At 44.7% G+C, this 17,934-nt stretch overlaps 1 protein-coding gene across 3 annotated transcripts in view; it reads left to right on the top strand.

Annotated features, from left to right (window-relative positions):
• Positions 1 to 17,934, top strand: part of TBC1D9B (TBC1 domain family member 9B) — a 220,481-nt gene that overhangs the window by 95,908 nt on the left and 106,639 nt on the right. The window lies entirely within an intron of this gene.

The following is a 17,934-nucleotide window of genomic DNA, read 5'->3' as shown; positions in this document are numbered from 1 at the left end:
AACCCTGCAAATAATCATGTTCTGTAAATTTAGCAGACATCACAAGATCAGACATCATATCATTAATACTTTCAAAGTCCCAATCATCAGCAAAGGAGCTCGGTTTTACAAAGTCACTCAATGAGATCTTGAATTGGTGTGGATACTTCAGGATTTCAACCGGACCATAGATTTCATAATCAGTTTTGTCCCATGCTACACCGCCTGGTATAGGATTGGCTGTGAAGTTCACTGAAGAAAGTTCTCTTCTCTCGATGTGTGAAGATGTGTGTGGTTTAAGGACCAAGTTGATTTTCTGGCTTGCTGTGTCCATTTTAGCATATTTTCCTTCAATGAAATGTCCCAAGCATAGTACCATGATGAGCCAAAGAATGAGGATAAATGCACCGAAGGCCACCCAAAACTCAATCCATGGAGAAATCAGATAGGTTTCTTTCAGCTGTTGAAAAAGTTCCTTAGCTTTGTCTTTAAAGGTTTTTGTTGATGGCTGTTTCTTTGCTTCACTCAGGTCTTCAGATGAATCATCGAAGTTGATGAAGTAGCCGGATGCTGTTCTGTCAATTGTTCCAATTGTTTTTTGATTTTGCTTTGTTTCATTAGCAAAGTCTGCAGTTACATCATCATAGGTTGTTGTTTCTTGATGAAAAGTTTTAATTTGGGTTTTAAGAGGTTCAAGTTCCATTGCTTTGTTGCATAGTCCTTGTTGATTCACTGTAGTTTTTCCAAATGTGATCAGTCTTCCAGTTTGAGCCTCTGTATTCGTAGCAAACATTGGTGTTCTGCTACTTCTTGGGAGTCCACTTGGCCTACTGTTTGTTATCGGTCACATGATTGTGGTTTAACCAGGTCGATGGATACAACTCGGTTCTCCTTTTTACCAGCAAGGGGCGGTAGTACTACTGATCTTGTCCCGTTGACAGACAAGACAGGAACTGCTTTTCTGTAAGAAGGCCCAAATTCCTTCTTTACCGCGATCTTCTCTCTGACTAGATCCCCGACTTTTGGAATCCAGACAGGCCTTGCTGGGACAGGTGGTTTCTCTTCAGTGGTTGTTGGCTGTTGTTTCAACTTTATGTTCAGGTCTTTTCTTGTTTCATTTAAGTCCTGTAAAATAGCCAAACGATCTTTGATATCAAAGCTTTTGTCTTTAACCACTGAAGTCTGACTATCAAGATCTTGGATCATCATTCTAGTCCCGAACAATAGTTCGTACGGACTGAACCCTTTCAGAGAATTCCTTGGCAGGTTATTTAGACTACGTTGGACACTTATTAAATGTTTGACCCACCCAGCACCCGAACCTAATACCTTTGCTGTTATAGATTGCTTTATGTCACGGTTTTTTCTTTCTACGATTCCGTTTCCCTCGGGATGAAATGGACAAGAGTACCGCAATGCAATGCCCATGCTGGTCATGGCCTCCTTATAAGCCCGGGAGCTAAAAGCAGGTCCCTGGTCAGAATGTAGCATGCCAATTGCGTATGTGCCGATAAAGACTCGCAAATCTTTTATAACAGTTCGGGCGTCAGCCGATCGCTGGGGCCACATCCATATGAATCTCGTGCATGAATCCACTGCGACCAAGATATATTTATAGTTACCATCCCTTTGTAAGGGACCACAGTGGTCCAGGTAAACACAGGCTAATGGTTTATCTGAGATTAGAAGGGGCGTCTGTGCTGGTCGTTTCACTGTTGACACTTTCATTCTTTGACATGTTTCACATTCTAGAACATAGTTCCTTGTTTGTCTTCTCATTTGTGGCCACCAGTACCTCTGTTTTAATAATGATACTGTGGCTGAAACGCCAGCATGTACAGAAGCAAGCCCTTCGTGTGCCGCTATGATGAGTCCTAACCTATGTTCCATGTTTGGAATTGCCCTACCCCCACTCCAGGGATTCGAGCAAACGGAACATTATTTGCATCAGTTATGTATGAGTACTTTACTGGAAAGCCTTTCGGGAGTGTTTCTATCGCATCTTTTACTGTAGCGCTGACAGCCTGTAATATTTTGCTGTCTATTTTTGTTTTTGACCGGGTGATAGCAGCTACGGAAGCCGTTTGCATTGCTGCCTTCGCTGCTTCGTCAGCCAATGAATTCCCTGCAACGTGAACGCCATCACGTTGATGACTCAGTGTATGTATCACGTGAGTCTTTTGTAGTTCCTTTTGCAAAAGAACTACTTTTTCCCAAAGCATTTTATGTTTGATTGTGCCACCTTTTGCATCTTTAAAACCATTCTGAACCCAGATCTGCAAGTATTCATTGTAAGATTGGACGCAGTAATACGAATCGCACACAATAAGTGTGGGGAATTCTCGATCGGTATTTTCAAGCGCCATCTTGAATGCCAGTAGTTCTGCTCTTTGAGCTGTACAGTCTCCTAGAGATTGCGTTTTAGTGACCACAGGTTTAAATTTTCTTTCATGCCAGCGACCTTTAACAATCGCGCACGCAGCACTGTAGGCTTGCTTACCCCCACTGCGGGTTGTGCTGATCCGTCTGTATATATTATACAGCCGTAGTGTTCTTGAGGCAGAATTTCGGTCGGCGGAGGACATTCGAATTCATACTGGAGAAATTCTTGTGTTTTTAAATTGGGATCAAATTCGTATACCACGTCTGTTGCAGCAAGAGAGTTAGCCCACTGTATCCACCTCGGATGGAGTGCTTTAGCATTCGGAATGCTTGCCTTTGTTACCGCCTCTAGGGCTGGTATAGGTGTCACGATTATTATTCGTTTACCCTGTGCTAGGGCCCGCTCCTTTGCTACAGCAGTCTGTACCGCGGTCAGAATTTTTTCCGTTGGGCTAAATTTCATTTCAGCTTTTGCGTACAAATGTGATTTGTATGCTATTGGTACCTTCTCTCCCTCATTAGAGGTCAGGTATGTGAATCCGCATCTTCCTGGGATGACTCGAATCACAAGGTTGCGTGTGTTGTCACGTGTTTGTAGTTTTGTTTTAACTAACATATCTGTTTGTAAGGATCTCAAAATTTCTGTGTGTTTTTGAGTCCAATTGATTCTTTTAAAATCTGGTTTTATTAGATCATAGAGAGGTTTAATTCTCTCTGCATAATTTATAATGTATGTTCTTCCGAAATTTAGGAAGCCTAGAATTGATTGTAAGTTTTTCAGTGTTCTAGGTGCTTGGATTACAGCACATTTCTCTAGGAAATTGTCAGCCAAGCTTTTGCCTTCACTTGATAGTTCATATCCTAAAAACAGGACTGTTAGATGGGCAATTCTTGACTTTTTTAAGTTGAATTTGTAACCCTCTGCTGCGAACCCAAGTATTATGGTGTTCACTCTCTTCAAGTGAGTATCCAAGTCATCATCTGTTAGATAGATGTCGTCGACATAAGATAATGCCTCGTCATCATATGTTTGTAGTAATTCAGTTACTCTCGCTGAGAATAATCCTGGGCTGTTCTTGAACCCCTGGGGCAAACGACAGAAAAAAAATGTGCGTGCCATTTATTGAGAACGCCGTCAAATATCTGCTCTCTGGTGCTATATTTTGACAAAAGAATCCATTAGAAATGTCTAAGGTTGTTTTGTATTTTTTGCGCACTATGTTATTCATTAGTGCAGCACCATGCGAGTTTTGTACCGCAAATGTTTTGCAACATGAGTTAAGGTGTCTGTAGTCCAAAACAAGACGATATGAATTGTCTGGCTTGGAGACAGGAAACAAAGGGCTGTTCATTTGTGAGGTGCAAGTTTCAATCACCCCCTGGTATTCAAGTTGATCTAGGATCTCTTTTACCTGTTTTTTAGCTTCTTGCTTAATCGGGTACTGCCTCTGTGCAGTAGGTTGTGATTTTAACTGGATTTTGTGAGGAGGAGAGTCCTCATCCCATCCCACATGATTTTTATATAAGGCAGGGGCTTGAGCTACTGCCCACTTTCTTGCAAGTGTATATTTTTTATGAATTGGAATATGGTTTGAGAAGGCAGGCATAATTATTTCTTCGCCATGTGGGCACTCCCTGACAAACTCTGGAGGCCAGTCTTGTTCAGCTAGAAGGATGTCATAGCCCTTGGAGAGATTATCCCAAAATAGACCCCTTATTTTTCTAGTCTTATCCCCTTCTATACGCAATGTTATTTCATATATTTTATGAGGTTTGCTAACTCTGGTATCTGCAGTTTCCACCTGAATGTATTCATTCGTGTCCACTGTCTCCAGATGATTCATAAGGACTTTGCGAGCTATGCTCACTTCTGCTGCGCTGTCTAGCATTGTCTGAGCCCATTCTCCGTTTTTCAGCTGTGTCCTCAGTATTCTCGGCATTGTTAATTACTTTAATACTGGCTACCTTCTTTTTTGGAAATTGTAATTTTTTATTCTGATGAGCAGGTTCTTTGTCTTTGGACTTGACGTGCTCTTCCCTGTGTTCTGATCGTCCTCTTTCCGATTTCTGCGAGGAAGTTTGAAAAGATTGAGAGGTACGTGTATCAATATCTTGATATCTATCAGGTTTTTTTATATTATCCCTATTTCTAAGGTTGTATTTTTTCACAGAGGGCTCCCTTTGGGGAGACTTGCATCCTTGATCAGGAGATCTTTCTCTCCGCCGAGGAGACCTTCCTCTGGACTGGAATCTTTTTTCTTTAGGATTGGATTGTTTATTTCCATTCCAGCTCTTTTTTTGAGTGTTTAAATTTTTTTTTATAAATACCTTTTCAGGACTTTCAACTAGTTGAGGTTTCACTGGTATTCCACCCAAACTATCTCTTCCTAGTTCTTCATAGGATTTTTCTATGATTCTGGCAATTTCAGATGGTTGGTCTGCTATATTTGTCTCTTTTAACCTCTGGCGAATCGCCACATTTGCTGCTTCTCCCTTTATGTTGGCTAATAATATTGCAGAGACCTGCTTGAAATCTTTCAGTAGTTTCATACCGAGAGTTTAAGCGGGTTCTGGACCGTATTCATCTTGAATCTGTTTTAGCACATCTGGTATTACTTACATGGATGGTACACCATGTGTTTTTGTGTAAATGGAGGCAAAGACTGTTCCCCAAGTGTCACAGTCCTCCACATGTGGTGCGATTCCCATTGGGAGACAGATAGTCAGAATCCTATGTTTCTCAACAGGGGTGGTATCTGGAAACACCGCCTCTATTTGAGTGATTTTTTTGTGCTAGCCAGAAAGGAATTTGTTCCCGTTTTGCGGGTACTTTACCTAGACAGGACTGTATGTTCTGAGGTGTAATTTTATTTGTGTTCCCCTGATGATTGGTCAGCTGTGGAATTTTAATTGCTGGTTGGATTGTTGAAGTCCGCATTACATATTGGACTAATTGTCTATGTATTTTTATTAATTGTTTTAGCTGTGCTAAAAGCTCTGGTGCAGGCATTTCTTCAATGTCTGGATGTGGTGTATATCCGGCTAGGACCGGCCACGTTTGATCCTGGTCTACCTAGTGGACCGAGCCTGGTGATGTGATTATTATGTTTTAGGGCGCCATGAAACAAGAGCAGGTGCTCTTGGAATTTGAGTGGTATTTCCACTTCCTCGAAAGGAGTGTACTCACTAGGAGGTTCCTCTATTTTGTAATAGTGGAAGTCCTTTGTTACAGCGTTTGCTGCTGGAAAGTTTATCCATGAATAGAATACCTCTGTCTGCCGATATTCGTGTGCCTCTATTACGAATATGACTGTACCACCTCTTGGTGTCCGTCCATTTTCTATAAGTTTTAGGGTTATAGATTTCCTTATGTTGACCGGGATGAGTATTGCATCTGGGTCATTTTCCAGCAGAGTATTGTCTGCTACTAGGAGTTCAGCTGCTAGTCTAACTGTCTCCCTTTCTTCTTCACTTTCTGTCATTTTACTGACAGGAAGGTTATTCTGTTTGTTTGCAGATCAGGTTTCTATGGAAACAAAGATTAGATGCCCAATATTTTGGAACAGTGTATCCTTCAACGTTGAATTAACCAAGAACCATACATAGGAGTCTCCTCCTGCGAGGTTTGGCGGATATGACCTTTCACCCACTCCAGACGTCTTTGGAGTATTATGGGAAAAAAGGGGTTCTGTGTGAAAAAGCACGACTGAGTTACTCTAATGTCTTGCGTTAGTTTTATCGCCTATCCAAACGGTTGGGCGCCATGTAGTGTAGTTCCTATTATCCCAATAGGCTCTGCGCATTGGAATAATATCTTCAATAGTATAGACCTAGGGCAGAGGTTAACTAGGTCTTCTACCGACGATATTAGACTTAAAGTTTTGTGTTTGCCAGCTAGCTCAGAGTTCACTAGAAACTTTTTCGAATAGGCAAGGAGGATTTTAACCTCCCTGGATAGACAAGAAGGGATTTAGTTTCTGACAACCATAGAACATGACAACTTTGCTCTCCCCTAATCAAGAGTGTATCTCTAGAGTCGTGTGAAAACAATAGACAACTTATTTTACTCCGTCAGTTCAGTGCATTCTTAGTTTCACCAGATTGTAGAGAAAAGGAAGAGACAGGCGTGTTCAATAAAAGATGTTATTTATTGATCAGTCTCCTTTCTCATACATGAGAAATGAATCGCTACTATTGTAATACTTATAGTTAAGTAAAGTGCATACAGTAAAGACAGAATTATAAAATAATACTGTAAAAGCATTGATATGGTTTCTAAGCCATATGATACTTTAAAATGGATAAAATAGATAAATACATATATACATTTGACTAATCATACTCAACTGGTGCTTCTAACCACGCCTACCCCAGTGTACCTGACCTAAGCCTAATACGTGGGCGGGAGTAGATAAGTAGCAGTTTAAGTTAAGTTTGTTTGCCAAGGGACTGATTTGAGAATTCTCTGCAAGGGGTTATTCAGTTCTGTACCTGAGATCTAGAATGATGGAGGGCTGGTATCTCTTATCCCAGGTCTTGATATTCCAGCTGCCTGCGAGGGCTGCTTGGAAGCGCCGGAGCTGGATTTCTAAGCAGGAGAAATGCAGCGTCTCGTTCTCAGCGCGTCAGGAAGGCGGGGCAGCGCCTGTGGGCTTCGCTCTTTGCTGGGCTCCTCGGCACGTCTCGCTGCTCCGATCTCGTCACCACCGCATGTGTTTGCTTAAGGCAATGTCGGTAATATTTATACCTGAAAGGTGCCGAGATTGACGTAAGGATGGACATATATACGTCAATAAGGATGTCCTATGAACGGGCTCGTTCGCACATTCTTTTGCTGAAGTTCTCTGTGAAATCAAAACAATGGCTAAGGGAATTTCCCAGGTCGCTGTAGGTTTGATTTGTTTTGAGAACTCCGTATGCCTTATCAGGGGCTGGAGGAATATCGCTTGTCTAATTAGATGGCATGCGTTATGACCTAATCAGATAACGCGCTTCTGTGCCGTGGTGTGGCTTAATCAGAACGGTTTTTGCACCGTTAGATGGCTGCTAGTTAATTATTAACCAGACCAGGGTCAGGAATAGGGGAATCGATACAGTACCTATAGGAATACATCACAGAACAGTATTTATTTTCAGGTTTCCAGGATTTAGTTATCAGTCCTATGACTATGTTTATAATTCTGATGGCTACTTCTACAGGGAGGTTCCTTGCCTCTTGAATCTCCCAGGTGCCAGGGGACCCTCAAAAGTTGAAACCGCTCTCCTGTGCCAGTAGGTGGTTCTTGGCCCTGTTTCAACGCTCAGGACCACCCTGAACAGGATATTGCTTTGAGCCATATAGGTATATAAGTGCAACCCTGCACCAACGCCTCCTGGAAACACTTTTAACTTCCACATTCATTATCTGCAGTGCTGGCAGGATATTACGTCCCCACCCCACAAAATCAGGGTTTACGCTGTATTAATCCTGTGCCACAAGCAAATGTCCATTTCAGGCCCTCACAAGGTATGTTTGTAGCGTCTGGAGCCGAAGCATTAATCCACATGTGGGAAATGCAGCCTCATGGCATGCCAAAGTCATCAAAGAACAGGAGACCAAGATGTTCATGGCACTGGCACATGACGAACGCTGGGCTCAATGTCTGTACAGTTCCAGGTCCTGCTCCAGGCCCACCCGCTCTCTGTTGACCAGTAAATCATTCAAAGCTTTGAAAAACAGATAAAGATGCACCGGAGGAGCAGTAGATGTCTCAACAATTAACACGAATCCCCATCTTTGGTTTCTTTGAGCAGGAACTAGTTTGTCACCCTGATACAAACTCCAGTGCCCTCCGCGGGCCATCGGCAACTCCGGCCTACACAGAGTTTGTAGCTCCCAAAGCGGACCATGCACAAGGTACGGCTTTCACACAGGCATTATCGGCCTTCCTCCACTAGTATGATGTGACCTGTCTCATAGTGTATTACGCCTATGCGAAGTAGGAAATGACACAGATGGTTGTGCCAAATTTGCCAGATCACTTGCAGGACTATTTTACAGAGGTCATTTGCAATAGGCAGAATGCAGCCAAGCAAATACCGAGTTTGGGGTCTGAACACCATAGACTGGGTGGCAAGCTTAATGAGCTCCTCCTTTGCCATCTGCAGTTTTACCTTTTTACATTCCATCGGATTGTCGGGGACTTTAAAACTAACCTGTACGACATGCCTGTTGATGGCTCCGGCTTGATCCCTGAGGTTGAATTCCTCTTCCTGTCCCTTTCACTTGGAAAATGGCAAGTTTAGTGGGCTTTCCAGGGGAGCTCTTAGCAACCTGTACTACAACCGAACCAATTTCTGTGCCAGTTCAGGGGGCACGTGGGTTCAAGGGTTGTCATGAGGGGAAACAGTAGCAGCCTTCTTCCTCCCCCACTCCTTTGTGAAACCACCTTAGGTCACTTGCGAATGAGCCAATGCGGCCAGTGTGGGAGGGGGGTGGGGGAGTAGCTGATCAAACCACCTGCCATGTTGGGAATTCATTGTGACAGACCACTGGGTCCTACAGAAAGTAGAATAAGGCTACTGCTCTCCTTTTCCAGACATTCTCATCTCCAATGGCCCCACCCTCAAGTAATGCAGAGGAACAGGCTTATATCCTGCAGCAAAAGGTATCCATGCTGCTGAGCAAGTCATTTTGGAAGGCGCTCTGGAGAATTAGATCGGGAAGTGATGATGCTCCTCTTACTTTCTTGTTCACAAAAAAGATTGAGTCTGAGTTCCTATTTACCCCTTCTCAGGTCTTGAATGCCTTCCTCCTCAAGGAGAATATCAAGATGCTGTCTCTTTTGAAGATTCAACTTTCTGGATGCATAATTTCATATACCAATCCTGCAGTCTCACAGTAGCTACCTGCTTTTTGTAGTAGGATCCACCCACCACCGGTTTACAGTCTTCTTGTTAGGCTTGACATCTGCATCGCAAGCTTATACCAAGGTGATGTCAGTGGTAGTGGCACATCTCCGCAGAACAGGTATGGACCAATTCTTGTAGCTGGACGACTGGTTGTTGAAGGTGGCTCACCACAGCTAGTTTGGACCATCTGAATTACGCAGTTTCACTGCTGTTCAAATTGGATTTCTCCATCAACTTACCCAAGTCTCACTTGTACCTCTCTCAGCACCTTCTGTTCATTGGGGCAGAGCTAAATAAGGCATCTCACAGGACCATCCTGCACCCCCTGAGGAGTTGGGGCATTCAGGATATGATTCCAATGTTTCAGAAGGGGGCTACTGTTCTGATTCCGAATTTTTTTTTTTTGCCTTCTGGCAACTTTACCTTTCTTGTCACTCGTGCTTGTTGGCACATGCAGGCCATTTAGTGCGCCTTTGCATCCAGTGCACTCAAAACTGGGGTGGGCTGGCGGACACCATTTGGCTAGATCCAGAAGCAACAGTAGATCTTTAGAGTTGGTCAATGGCTAGAAACCTCACATCTGTGAGTTTTCTGCACTCTAACGGTGGCTTCGTTGGTGACTGATACCCCTTCTCTCTGGCAGGGTACTCATCTGAGGCCTTGGAGATCTGAGGACTTCCAGTAGACCAGAGGTGTTATATCAACCTGCGGCTCAAACTGTGGGCAGTGTGACTGGTGTTGACCGGATTTTACCTTCAATCCGCAGTCTGTTAGTTCAGGTCTTCATGATGTGAGTGGCATGTCAACAATCAGGGCATCACGTTCTCACGTCCTCTGTCCGGAGTCAGTGAGAGAGTGCGCTTATGCTCAGGCTTTCAAGGTCAACCATGGGACTGGTTACATGAACATAAAGGTCGATCTGTTGATGCCATCTTGGCAACCCTAGTGGCGACTTCAGGTGTAGGTGGTTCAAAACATTTTTGCCCTCTGGTGGACATTTGCCCCTCTTGCATGAACTAGCATTGGCAGTTTTTCTGTCGAAGGGAGCCCTGGGAAATGCTTTTCGACTGAGGTGGAAACCTTTACTCTGCATTCCATTCCTTCCCACTGAATCCTCAAGTACTGAGGAAGTTGCTACTGGGCCGTGCACAGATGATCTTTGTCGTGGTGGACTGTCTGCAGAGGGATTATTAATTTGCTTCTCCCGGTGTTTGATCCTGCCCCGGCTACCTCTAGGCGCAGACCTGCTCTCCCAGTCAGGGCGAGCCCGAGAATTAAGCAGAGCAAATTGAAATCCTGGTGATGTTGTGGACCTCCTCTTATCAATGTGTTATCTCTCTGCCGAATCTGCTTACTCTGTATGTTAATCCTGTCTTATTGGTCGGTGTGCTCAACAGGGGCCTGATTCGTGCATATTTCTGATGTCTAGCACTTTCTGTCTAAGGTTTTGCTATAAGCACAGTTCAAGGCTATCTTTAGTCTGTTTTGGCCTGTCTTTGTTTGCACGACTACCCGTTTTGGTCTTGTCAATGCAAGGTTCCTTAAGGCGAGTTGCATGTTTCCTCCTTTGTAGAACCACAGGGGGACCATATCTTGGTATTCACCTTTTTGGAGGGGGTCTCTGTTTGAGCCCATGCATAGCTGCCCTTAGTTAGTGGTTTTTGAGCAAAACAGATTTTCTGAATGCCATTACCCTGACTCAACTAATTAGCAAGCAGCATGCTTTGTCTGCCCACCATTAACTACCTTCTTTCCGGACAGACTGGTTTCGGGAACAAAAGCCTATTTTCTTCCAAAGGTGGTGCTCCTCTTTCACCTGGGTCAGGCTTGCACAGTGCTTACATTTGACGCTCCTCCTCATCCCCCTAAGGCGGAGGAAAGGTTCTACTGCGTGGATCTTCGTAGGGTGATAAGCTTGTACATAAACAGGACATGGGAACACTGGATCAATGATCAGTTCATTGGCTATGTTTGTGGATGCCAAGAAAGGTGGAGGAATTGGAAGAGCTCTTTGTCCAGGTGGATTGTGTTGTATATTAAGATCTGCTGCTCCATGGCCAAGAAGGGGCTTCCCTATAGTGTTGGGACCCTTTCCACCAGGGTGCAGGCCACTTCTATGATGTTGTCTGGAGTATTCCCATCTTGGCCATCTGTCAGGCTGCGACTTGGGCTTCGATTGACACCTTTACCAATCATTACTGCTTTAATTCTCCAAGTATGGAAGAGCCACAACTTTGCAAGATCGGTTCTGCTGGACTTTTTCGGTTGTCCATTTCCTCAACACCCACAATGCAGGTACTGCTCCATGCATTCAAGAGGTAAAGCTACAGGAATCTATCAGAAGAAAAAGTTCTTACCTTTGGTAATTACCTTCCTTGTTGATACTCTGTCTGCCTGCAGATCCTAACTGATCACCCCTGTCTCCCTGTTCTAAGGAATTGTCTTAGGCCCGTTTATCATGTCCTACTTTAGTTTTGATGCACTACATGAATTGGCAGTCTACTTGGCCTTGTCGCTGCCTCTTGGGTGTGGAATAAACAGATCAGCAGCTGATGTTTGGGAGTGCCGGGGTGACGCTTATATGGCTTTAGTGACATCATGTCTGGGGTGGTACCCGGGATCAAGATTAAGTTAAGCACCATTTATCGGTACAAGAGATCTATTTCAACTATCCAGTCTCGAACATGAGAGATTAAAGAGGCGAGATATCTACAGGTACAAAGAGTATGCACCAGAAGGATCATTACCTAATATAAGTAACTTCCTATGGACCTCTTTTCTGTTTAGTGTTGTGTGGACATCGTCAGAATTTTAATGATCTAAGACCATTGTGTGATGCGCCATGTTCAGAAGCTGTGTCAACTGCCTCATTTGAATCTTGAGGGCATTATAAATGGTAGGCATCTTATTAAACTGGGTGTGGTGCTCTATTCTACGTTGCTCCCAATATTTGGTTCTCCTTCCCTGAAGTGAAACCTTTTTTCTGTTCAGGTGTGCAAAGCGCCTCCTGAATCAAAGGGCCATCTTGCATATTTATATCTTCCTGCCCTTTGCAGCCTGTTCGGTAATTAATAAACACTGATTTTCAAGACTGGAGAAACAGGGGCTCTCAACTGTAAGAAAGGTCTTTCTCCCAAAGTCTAACAAAATGTGGTTCAAACCACCCACACCCCATCATGCCAGTGTTTCTTTGTAGGCCAAACTCATCATGCCTCGTTTACAATGTAAAACTCTGCCTACACCCCAGTGGCTGCTGAATTTGTGTAAATGGGTTTTGATATTTATCCTCCGGTCACAATCTTTAAGAGTAGCTGCCTGGTCACATGGAGGGGCCTTACCAGACATACTGAAATCATATTTGTTTTTACATATACAAAGGTTGAAATGTTTTTTGTATGTAGCTCACAGATTTCACTATCCTTCAATGTGGACATTCATGCATTACTACACTGGTACACTACGGGGGTGATGGAGAAACAGTGGACTAAATCGAAATTTGTAACATTGCTTTTGCCCCAGACCTTTCAAAGGCACACTGTAGTCATATGCCTGGCTAATGCCTCTAATAGCAGAGGTCTTGGAACTGAGTTGGTCACAAGTTACTATTTGAATTCTGGAAAACCACTTCTTCGGTCCAGAGGTTGCAAGCTAATTCTGTGAGTGACCGGTGAAACTTTCAGGCTAATAAAGAGGAGAGGAGCTACTTCTGAGATGTGGCAAAGTATGGTTCTGAAGCATACATTTTTCCAGTGAAAACACAGCTTTGAATGTTGGTGATATTAAGTGACCTCCAAATAATCAGAAGGTGGATTTTAATGTGTCCCGTTTGATCTCTCGGCTGCATCCAACACTGTAGACAACCCTGCCCTACTCCAACGAATGGTAATAATGTAATCCCAAAGGTGTTGATGATTCTTGTCAATCCTTGAGGAGTGCATTCAAAGCCTGAGCATTGGAGAACTAGTCTTCCCCTCACATGAGGTCTCCTGGGGTGTTGAAAAAGCAAACCTTCAACATCCAGATAAAACCCTTAATGGACACCTCTATTTTCACTCTTTTGTGAATTTGACCATTTTAAACCTGAGATTGACTCTGCTTCCTGACCAAAATGAAGCCATGAGCGAAGGCCTCAAAAACATTGAGGTATGAATGGGGCAAAAAATGTGCAAACTAAATGGCTTAAAAACTTCAATCTCAGATATATTCCCCAATACATCACCCCAAAAAGTCATTGACACCCTTTGTCCAAGTTGCCTTTTTTGGTGCATGTGTCCTATTTAAAACTATCAAATGTGCAAAGTCGGTGCTGAAATGAAATGAAAGTGGGTTTTGTAAAGCGCGTTACTACCCGAAGGCCTCGTAGCGCTATAATTGCATACTTCTAGGGGTCTACTGGTTTATTTAGAAAAAGGAAATGTTTTCAGGGTTTTACGGAATTTTAAAAGATTGGACTCGTTCCGAATCGTGGGGGGTAAGGAGTTCCAAGTCACAGCCGCATTCAGGGAGAAGGAGCGTCCGCCCCACCTGGCCCGTTTGATTTTGCGTGTTGTTGCTAAAAAGGCCGTGCTTGAACGCAGTGATCTTTGCGGCTGGTAGGGTGTAGCTAAAGAACAGATCATTGCGGGGGCGTTTTTCCACATGGCCTTATGCATTATGCACATCGCCTTGAATTTTACTCTGGCTTGGATGGGCAGCCAGTGTAATTTTCTTAGGGCATCGGTGCCTGAGTGGCTACGGGGCAGGCCTAGCAATAGACGTGCTGCTGCGTTCTGGGTGACCTGCAGCTTTTTAAGAGTGCTGGTCGGTGCACCCAGATAAAGCGCATTCCCGTAGTCGAGGCGGGACAGGATGATGGCCTGGACCATTATCCTGCAGGCTTGAAAAGGGAGGAGTGGTAAAATTTTCCGCAACATGCGCATCATCCCAAAGCAGGTGCCGGAGAGTATTGTGGCTTGCTGGTTGAAAGTGAGAGTATTATCCAGCCACATGCCCAAACTCTTAATTTGCTTTTTTGATTCTGGGGGAGGGCCCATACAGAGTGGCCATTGTAGAGGTGGTCTGGGGTCAGCTGTGTTCCCCAGGAACATCAGTTCAGTTTTGTCCCCATTAAGTTTTAAATGGGAAGAGGCCATCCATTCTGAAACAGCTACTAGGCAATTGTTCAAGTTCGACGGGGTGTGACCTGGCTGATTCAGGGCCAGCACAAGCTGAGTGTCGTCAGCGTAGGTCGCAATTTCAAAACCAAAAGGGTGAACGACCTCCGCCAATGGTTGCATGTAAACATTAAAAAGCGTGGGGCTCAGGGAGGAGCCCTGAGGCACGCCTTGATTAAGAGGCCAGGTTTTGGAATGAGTATCACCCTCCACCACCTGGAATGTACGGTTTTCCAAGAAAGACTGTAGCCATAAGATGGCGCTTCCCGTCACTCCAAGCTGTTTTAATCGGGAGATAAGGATGTTACTATTTACGGTATCAAAGGCGGCACTTAAGTCCAACAGCATAATTGCTGTAGTGCCGCCTTGATCCATGTGCCTGCGGGCTAATTCTGTAACAGTCAGCACTGCCGCCTCCGTCCCCAATTTTGGGCGGAAGCCAGCTTGAGAATCATGGAGCAGATGGTTGGCTTCCAGGTAAGACAGACTGGTGTTGATATGTTTCTCGAGCAGCTTACCTACCCAAGGAAGGAGTGAGATGGGGCGGTAATTAGTCATTTTTCCAGGGTCAAGGTTGGTTTTTTTAATAGGGCCCTGACTTGTGCACACTTCCAGATTTCTGGAACTCTCCCTGTAGTAATTGACATATTTACGATATTTAAAATTACTGGTCTGATGATATCCGCAATTTCCAGGAGATAGCGTGGAGGAGCCGGGTCTAAAGGGGAGCCTGTTGTGACTTTCAGCATAAGAGTGTTAAGCGAGTTTTCTTCAAGTAATGGAAATTCAGCTAGTTGGCAGATCGTGGTTGGAGGAGGGTTATCTATTCCCCCTAGCTGTTGACTAACCAAGTCAAATGATGAAGAAATGGCTTGAATTTTTTGGTGGAAGTACTCCGCCTGATTGTCACAGCGAGTTTGGGCTTCACGGGGGTCCTGTAAATTGGAAGGGGTACTAATCAAGGATTTCGCTATCCGAAATATTTCCCTCGAGGAGTTGGCGGATGTTGTAATTTTTTCCTCGTAAAATAGAGCTTGTGCCAATATAATCTTAGCTTTGTATTTTTTAATTGCCTCTCGATGGCGACTTCTGTCCAGTTCCTTGAGAGTACGTCTCCAGGTTCTCTCAAGCTTCCGGCAATTTAGTTTTAATTCTTTTAACACTGGAGTGAACCACGGTGATTTTTTGGACTTGGTTCTCACTTTGAGAGGTTTTTGTGGTACGATTGTGTCTAAGGTGGTCTGTAGCCAGTTAGCATAATGGGTGTAGAGTATGTCTACGTCGCCCCCGGTCTGTCGAGGGGTGGTAGAGAGGCACTCCACCCACTTATCTGTGGATAGTTTCGCCCAATCCCTTCCTCTAAATGTAGCTCGAGGAGGTGCAGAGAGGGGCGTTAGGTATGTGCCAGAGAAGTGGGATCAAGAAATGATCGGTCCATGGGAGCGGAACTGGGTTCCCAGTTTTAAGTCTCTGATCGTTACTTAGAACCGCATCTAGCAGGTGACCTTTATTGTGTGTAGGTTCAAAACCCTTCTGGACAATTTGAATGGCTGCTAGACTGTTCAGAAAGGTGGTAGCTAGTGGATCCATAGGATCATCTAAGTGAATGTTCATGTCGCCAAAACCGTAAAATGAGGCAGAGAGACGGCTGATTCGGCGACCTTAGAGGGGAGACAGTTCATAAAATCGCCCATTTGGCCTGGAGAGCGGTAGATGAGTAGGCCAGAGAAGGTTAAGGTGGGGGATAGGTCAAGTGCGAAAGTCATGCTTTCGCAAGTAGGAATTGTCGCAGAACTAGTTCTGCATTGATAACAGTCCCTATCTTTTCATACCACTGAAACATCACCCACTAGTAGGGCTCTGGTTCACTAGATTATAGTAACGCCTTGTTAAAGAAGATTTCTGATTTAAAAAGCATGAACCTATTGTACCTCACCTAGGAAGCATGCACAGGCTTCCAGGAAAAATCATATTTAAAATGTTGTGCCTCATGTGCAAAAGCTTTGAAGGAACAGTGTCCAAATTCCTTAAAGAACAAGCATTTACAATGCAACGGTCTCGGCATTGCAAAAGTTAGAGCTATTAGCATTGTACATGACATGATTAATTTAACACGTGAATGTCGAAACATTTTTAGGCAATGAGCTGTCCTTAGCCCCAGGTGTATGGTATGTGGGAGAATGCACTGAACTGCCCGCAACATATCATTCGTTTGTTTTTGTATTTTGTTCCTCGTGTATCACTATTGGTCCTTTTGTGAAGCGCTCTGACACCTTCGGGTAAAGTCCGCGCTATATAAAATTGCATAAATAAATAAATAAATAACGAAGACGGAAATCTACGCACCCACCGGAAGTCAGGCAATGTCGCCTGTGACGGGGGCGGGGCCGCGTCAGGACCGGAAGAGGAGGCATGCGTATCGCGGCCCGGGGCTCCTGTGAGCAGTGGAGAGCCCCGGGCCCGCCAGCAGGAGGTTAGGCGACTGTTGCGGGGCTCCCTTGACCAAGAGGGAGCCCCGTGAAAGGAGCTGGCAAGAGCTGCAGCGGCGGAGTCCCCCGAGATTGCCCCGGTAAGTTAGAAAGGGCTGGGGGGTGCGGTGTGCGGGGTGCGGAGTGCGGGGGGGGCGAGGGGCGAGGGGGGCAGCACTCGTGTGTCTGTGCGCGTGTGTATGTGTGTGGGGGAGGCTGTATGTGCGTGCATGCATGGGCGCTTGTGTGTGTGTGTGTCTGAGAGAATGCAGCGAGCGTGCGCGTGCTCGTTTGAAATCGCCTCCAAGGCGATGCGCGTGGCCAGGAGTGTCTCCTGGAAAGGAGACACGGCCACAATAGGTCCTCGGCGGACACGCGCTTCCGCGCGTTCAGCCGGGACCTAAAAAACTGAACTTTGAAATCATACATACAACTTGCTCAGCAGAAGAATGACATCCACATAATGAAATGCAAAAACAGAGCTGCCTCGTCCTTCTCAGTGGCAGCTTCACACCTCTTGTACAATCTAGATATGGAAATCAGCCCAATCTATGATGCAGTTCAGACAGAACTCAAGATAGACATGCTCTGACCACCATAGTCCTCCAGCGTTTTGCTGTCCATTTTCGCTGTTTAAGATTCCTCGCAAATGCCTGATGAACTCAGTCTTAACTGCAAGCGCTCAGTCGTGGCTTCAGTCAGACAAGGTTCTGGCCGATGTAGCCACACCTTTACCCATCCGTGCGTATGCCTTTGCTCATCAAAGCTTATGTAACCAAAAATGAACAGACTGTCACTAATCAAATGTAACCATTTCTTGTTATCTACAATACTTCCATGCTTGAGATACTAGAAGCAAGTCTTTAGTGTATACATTACCAGAAAATTAACATAAAGGGTTAGTGTTGCCAGAGTCCTGGTGAGGCTGTTCAGTTTACAGTTCACAAGCCGTGTTCATGGTTTGGGGGATTCTAAGCAAAGGCAATGTGATGATTTGATTTTTAAATCTGAGATGAGGAAAGCAGAGGTTGGCAATAGATTCCTCAGGGGGCGGAATGAGG

Source organism: Lissotriton helveticus, chromosome 7, assembly GCF_964261635.1.
Source record: "Lissotriton helveticus chromosome 7, aLisHel1.1, whole genome shotgun sequence".
NCBI classification, from domain to species: domain Eukaryota; kingdom Metazoa; phylum Chordata; class Amphibia; order Caudata; family Salamandridae; genus Lissotriton; species Lissotriton helveticus.
This window is presented reverse-complemented; position numbering and strand designations above follow the sequence as displayed.